The sequence below is a fragment of the Gekko japonicus genome, unplaced genomic scaffold, assembly GCF_001447785.1.
Source record: "Gekko japonicus isolate JY-2015 unplaced genomic scaffold, Gekko_japonicus_V1.1 scaffold1753, whole genome shotgun sequence".
Classification (NCBI taxonomy): Eukaryota; Metazoa; Chordata; class Lepidosauria; order Squamata; family Gekkonidae; genus Gekko; species Gekko japonicus.
Window position 1 is genome coordinate 67,925 of NW_015164242.1, and position 7,212 is coordinate 75,136.

A 7,212-nucleotide genomic window follows, 5' to 3' on the forward strand; every position below is an offset into this window, starting at 1 on the left:
CTCGTTCTCTCTCTCCCCCCCCAGTGTCTCTCTCTCTCTGTCTCTCTCCCCCATGTTCTCTCTCTTCCCCCCCCAGTCTCTCTCTCACGCCTTTGGCCTGATCCAACACTGGCGTCTCTTATGTTCTTTTCTCCAGGGGAACCAATCTCTGCAGTCTGGAGACAGGCTGCATTTCCGGGAGATCCCCAGGTCCCACCTGGAGGCTGGCCTCCCTAACTGTACCCTACCTAGAGGTGGGCAGCACCACTCACACGTGCGAGTCTCCCTCTGGGCGTAGCGGCTCTTGCTCCCGAGTCACCCCACCACAAAGAGACACGTCCCTCGAGTCGACTCCACACACCGCTCCTGCCGGCCGCGTCCTCACATGCTTCCGTCGCCAGGCGCGCCCCACTGGCGCGCGCATGACTCACGTCAGCCCCATTGGATGCGCCGGCAGAGGGGCACCTGCTGTGTGCAATGGGGGGGAGGAGGCAGAAGCAGCGAGGGAGCCTCCACTCCCAGGACACAGCCCATAATACGCAAGTCAAAGGTGGGACTGTGCGAAGAGGCGGAGGAGGGGTTGGGGGGGTTGCGCAATGGTCTGAACAGGCGGACGCTTCAAATAGCACTTGCAGCATTGATTCCTTGAATGCAATTATATGGATTTGTGCATAAAGAGCACTGAAGCGAGGTAGGACGCAGAGCGTTCCGTGCGCATGCGCACAGAACGCTCTTGCACTTTCGGGGGGATTTAAACATCCCCCCGAATTTTTTTTCAACTTTTAGCATTTTTGTGCACACGTGGGGACTGGCCCAAGTGTGCACAAACCTCCCCCCCAAGTGCCCCCGGAGCGCTGATTTAGCGATCCGCACTCCGGGGGCAACTTGGCTATTAGATATATAGATAAAATGTATGACTCCCTTGTCCAGCCCTATGGCACTCATGTGAAACATACACTTTCCCTTAAAGCTTTCTGTAAACTCTCCAGGAGAGATATAGTGGGATATATAATAAACACATTTACACCCCAGTAGCAACTCCCCCCCCCATGATTAAAGAGTGTGGCTATGTGGCTTCTACTGGTCAGTATTTACAAGTCAGTGCTATTCAAGTATTTCAACAGAATAGCTTTGCTGGATGGTAGATCACATTTTATAACAATTTAGAACTGGTGGTTTAGTACTATGGAGCCCTAAGCTGTCCAGAACTGGGGTATTTGAAGAAGTATTTGCTCACATAGCAGTCTGCCAAACTGTTAATCAGATCTTCTCTGCTTTGGGCTTTTGCATATCAGTTGGGTTGAACATAAGAACATAAGAGACGCCAATGTTGGATCAGGCCAAAGGCCCATCCAGTCCAACACTCTGTCACACACTGGCCAGAAATACCAGGTGCCATCAGGAGGTCCACCAGTGGGGCCAGGACATTAGAAGCCCTTCCACTGTTGGCCCCCCCAAGCACCAAGAAGACAGAGCATCACTTGCCCCAGAGCCCCTATCTATACCTTGTGGCTAATAGCCACTGATGGACCTCTGCTCCATATGCCTATCTAATTCCCTTTTGAAGCCGTCCATGCTTGTAGCCTCCACCACCTCCTGTGGCAGTGAATTCCATGTCTGAATCACTAGCAATGCTCCCTGTAAGTTGTGGTGTCTTGTGAACAACAATTCTACTTTGTGAGTTACTGGCATTAAAGTTGTGAGTGAGCGATTTTGCTACTGCATAAATTAGTTTGCTCTGAACATAAGAACATAAGAACATAAGAGACGCCAATGTTGGATCAGGCCAAAGGCCCATCCAGTCCAACACTCTGTGTCACACTCTGGAACCATCCTTCCTGAGCTAAGACAAAAAAAAATGTGAGTCGGAAGCTAAAAAATTGTGGGCTAGCTCACACTAACTCATCTTAGAGGGAACAATGGTTGCTAGTAGTGATAATGGCTTCTTCATGCTGGCACCTCATATGTGGGACTCCATATACCTTTATCAATTCCCTTGGTGACTACAAGAGTTGGGTTAGTTGCCCGTCTTTTAATGGTGTTTAAGTGGCTTAATCAAATCTCTTGTGGCTTTTAATTTGCTGATGGTTGTGTTTTGTTTTAGCACTGATAATTTTAATCACTGTATCTAATTTTGAACAAGGGACCCAAAACGCAGGGCCATCCACACAATAGGGCCATGTAAAGAGAAAATGGGCTTTTCTATAGACCTGGGACAGCTCCCAAGTTGGCAGAGAAATCTGAAGGGAAAATAAGCTGAGGGACTTTGAAAAGTCACCCAGACACAAACTTATTGGGGAATGAAATATTACAGTGCTAGGTTGTGAGATCTTGGCCTCTATTTCCAGGATTGTCTAGCAACCCCATAAACAGGGGGAGGTGGTGGTAGTGCTGCCAAGTAGGTGAATAAGGCAGTGGGGAAAGAAATTGGTGGCAAAGGTTAGTGAGCCAGGCCCGTAGGCAGACAAGGGAGGCAGTAGCACAGAGAGGAAGCAACAGCAATGTGGGTGGGTGAGCAAAGCAGCAAGGAAGGGAGGAGGCAGTAATGCAGCCAAGCAAGGGTGCAGGAAAGGAAAGGGGCAGAAGGGGGGGGGGACGTAACAGGAGGAAGCAGGGACTGGGGTTGGTGGGATGAATGGCCAAAAATCATCAGGGACTGGGGCTTGCTGCAGGAAGTTTATGTCAGATGCTCATTTGGCAGGGACTTGCGGAGTTCTTGGATGCCAACCCTAGATTATGGGATTCTCTTCTCCAGAAAGAGCTGAAGACAGGAAGGCCTGGCGTGATCTGGTCCATGGGGTCGCAAAGACTCGGACTCGACTGTGTGACTGAACAACAACAACTTCTCCAGAAAAGGAGTTTGTCTTTCTTTATAGGCCTTTGGGGGGAGGGGCTCAGAAGACCTCTGAAAGCATTTAATGTTGTTTTACTTTTGCCTGAAAATTTAACTGAAAATGTTTGTGGTTTTATTAATGTTCTTTTATTGCTTTTATTTATTGTAAGTAGCTTTGTGCATCATTTAATGGAAAAACAGGAAAAAAGTCCTGGGGAAGTCTATAAGAAAGAAAGAAACTGGATTGTGGATTGTCCTGGATTTCTCATCATCTCCTCATTTAAAAGTCTTAAATCTATCACAGCACCTCCAGGCTACAGCCAAATTAAACTCTTGCTCTCTGATGATACCAGATAGATATAAATATTGTCAGAAGTAGGCCAGGCTCCATGAAAACTAGGCCAGAAGTCTGCAATCAGCCACAGATGGTTGCTATGAACTCAGCTAGGCAGATTATGCTCGCATGACTATAATATAAGTGATAACACAACCATTTTTCTCCTACTGAGATGGTTCTTATCAGAGGCCTGAACTGGGAAGAACAGTACACAGTCCATGTACTGGCAATGTCCATAATAACATTCTTTATACCAAATGATCTAACCATTTGTGCAGTATTTACTGAATTTAACAGTGTGGTAACCTTGTGGGTGAATACTGCTGGCTCAGAGGCTGATTGCTGGTGATACAATGTCATAGTAGAAATTGTTGCTCAGTTCACCTTCAGAAGTTTTGTATTAGATTTTCCATATATATAAGAACTCATGTAATCATGGTACCTATGTGTGAGGGGGCATGTACAGATTTTGGGCAAGAGCTTCCAACCCATATCTCCACTCTTGCCTGTATATAAAAATGCACTTACTTTGGGCAGCCCACAGATTCAGCTCTTTCGTTCCTCAATTTGTTCATTTTTGTATACCCTCCCTCCGCTCCTTGGCTTTTCCTTGGTGCCCAGTTCTCACCATGTACTTGAATTGTTCAACTGAAAATGACCTAAATTTGCCTCTTTGAGCTATGATTTTTGTCTTTGCCCTTGGTGTGATGCTTCAGACTGGAAAAAAATCCAGTCTCCTTTCTGTCTCTCCAATGGCCTTGAAACTTCTCCAATTTGTTAAATGCAGTAAGAATAGGAATTTGAGAAGTGCCCATGATTTGGAGACAATGACACATCTTTCCATGTATATGGTCATTGGGTTCAGTTCTGGCTATTAGTAGGTAAAATAAATTGCAGGGCAGGGAACAATTGTTGCCTGGTATCTTGAAAAGGCACTGATAGGCATTTTGAAACTGATTTGTGTTCACACTCTTTTCCCAAAGCCTATAGAAAGAGTTTTAAACACCTCATCACTAAACCTTTGTCTCTACCTTTTATTCTAGTATTACAAAAGTTTGTGATATGTTAGTGAAGCTGTCATTAAGCAACACTGCTTCGCATTCATTTCCTTGCACAGCAAGATCTACAATCTGGCTGTAAATGTTTAACAAGGTTGAATTCTTGTAGCAAATTTTTGTTTGAATGAGGAAACACGTTCCTCCCAAATTAGGTACTTGTCCAAGCTATAATTACAGACAAATATTTGAATGCCAAGCAACCTGAGTACTGCTGAGATGATAGATTGAAATGCTCAGGAGTGATCCAGGGGATTTCTGAACAGAGGGTACAATATATATCAGTTGGTTTATCAACAAGCTTTGAGAGTTGGTTTATCAAAAAGCTCATTTAAATATTTCAACAAGGTCTTAGCACTGGAACAGTTATCAGTGACTAGCCTAATCAGATCTTAATTTCACCTGGCATGTTATCTGCTGGGTATATTTTTTAAACTTATGAATCTCTTACACCATTTTACTTTTTAATGTAAACACAATGTACATCACATTTATATAAACTATATTAAGTTTTTTGATTGAGACATAAAATACATGGAAAATGCTTAATCAGAACGTTTTGCCAAAAGGGGATGGAGCAATTAAGATGGGCTGCCTACAACGTGGGAAGAGGAGGAGGAGGAACAATCCCCAAGGTTAAGCGATAACAGGTTCTGTCAGCCAAGCTATAGAGAGTTTGCAACTGTGAGCCCAATAAACTAGATTTTATTTTTTAAAAAGCCTCAGGCAGGCTCAGGAAGAAAAAACAGAGATTCTAAGGGTAAATTCAAAGAGCATATTTTGGCTTTGATGTGAGATAGCCAACTAGAATTGGTAGATTCAGGAAGTAGTTGGGAGATATAACTAGAGGGCAGTGTTCCCTCTAAGCTGAGTTAGTGTGAGCTAGCTCACAGGTTTTTTTAGCCTCCGGCTCACACATTTTTGTCTTTGCTCAGGAAGGATGGCTCCAGAGCAAACTGATTTAGGCAGTAGCCAAATCATTTGCTCAGAACTTTAATGCCAGAAGCTCACAAAGTAGAATTCTTGCTCACAGGACTCCACAGCTTAGAGGGAACATTGCGTAGAGGGGTCAGAATTGAAGTGGAGTCGCAACCAAAATTTAATGGTAGCAATCAAATTCTGTCCGCACTCCAAACATAAAGCAGGATATGGGACACACATGGCTACCCCCATGAACTTTCGCAGAAAGATAGAATGGACACATTCCACTGAAGTGTCGATTGCATCTCAACAGAGGTGTACTCCATACAATAACTGAGATCCAGTTTTAGCATTAAAAGCTTTGAGTGCAGCTGGTACATATTGGTTACCACAGTCAGAAAAATAAAAATGAGAGATTATTGCAGCACTGACTTTAGCTACGTTAATAGCCATTCTGCGGTGATGGGTCCACATGGTACCAGAATGAAAGTGGACACCCAAGTATTTGAAGTGCTTGACCTGTTTAAATTTATTGCCATTCATAGTCCACTTATATAACTTCCGGGAATAAGGAAAGAACAATATCTTTGCTTTTTCATAGTTCAGCTCCAATCTATTAATCACACAGTATTCATGACAATTTAATAAGTGGTTTAATCCAGTATTCCCTCTAAGCTGAGTTAGTGTGAGCTAGCTCACAGTTTTTTAGCCTCTGGCACACACGTTTTTGTCTCAGCTCACGAATGATGGCTCCAAGCAAACTAATTTATGCAGTAGCTAAACCACTCACTCACAACTTTAATGCCAGTAGCTCACAAAGTAGAATTTTTGCACACAAGATTCCACAGTTTAGAGGGAGCATTGGTTTAATCCAACACGGGATGTAGACAAAATAACTGTGTTGTCTGCGTATAATAGCAAGGGAATAAGAGCCGAGCCTAGGGCTATGGCCATCAACTAATGACAAAAGGTTCCTGGAAGTTAGTACTTTCTTTCTGTATTTAAATACCCCCCTTGTGTAACTTTCCCTTTTATACTCTTGAGGACTCTAAGACCATTTCCCTTTTCACACAAACCAGGGGTCCCCTTCTGAGCTGAACCCTCTGGATAACTGGGGAAGGAGCAATAATCCTTTTCTGTTTGGCTAGACTGGCAGTTTTTAACGTACTGTCTAGCCTTTTTTGTCAAACCTAAACCCCAGTTCTGGAGACGGTGAGGTTCTGATTTCTGAACTTTTCCCTCAAATGTGTTGGTACACAGTAAAGGCAAGGAGCTGTGTCCCTTCACTTCCCAAGTGACTTGTCTGTTTTTCTCAGACTGATGCACACATTTCTCCTGATTGGCTATTGCCAAGCCAACTGACTCCCTCTGACAAGACTTTTTAAAACTCTCCTCAGTTGGTGCTGATGAGTGACAAGTCAGAGAGAAGGTGGTGCACACAGGCAGCAGCCTGTCAATCAAACTGTGTTTTACAGTGAGGCATTAAGCCCCTATCTCCCAGCTTTCTGAATTTGATGCACTAAGCACCCTGCTTTTGGAGGTCAGTTCATCACACCTGCCTCTTATAGGGGATATATTCAGGTCCTTTTTTGGTTATCAGTTTTAATCCAATAAATGACTAAGTAAGATCCCACAAGCTTACTACTGTGTTTGAAAAGTGTCTTTGGATTTCTCCACTAACAGTAGTGGATACCAGACCAGGCAAAAAGGGCTGAACTGAGAAGGCTTTCTTTATATATATTTTAAGCTGATTCAAAAAATAATTTCCCTATGACTTTTCCATTGCTTCAATAATAAGAGAAGTTCCAGGGGTCTTTTTGTAGAAAAAGAGCTGCAGGAGCTCATTAGCATAATAGCTCATTAGCATATGCAACGCCCCCTGACATCACTGGAAGTGATGTCAGAAGGGGAAGCAAAAGGGGGGGAAGGCATCTTCAAAAGCCTCCCCTTCCCTTGGGGGGGGGAAGCAAAGAGAGAAGGGGTTTAAAGTTTAAACCCCTTCTCACTAGAGTTGGGCCACAGAAGGAGGAAAGAAGGAAGGAAACAGAGTGAGAGAGTAGAGGGAAGGAACGAAGGAAGGAAAGAGT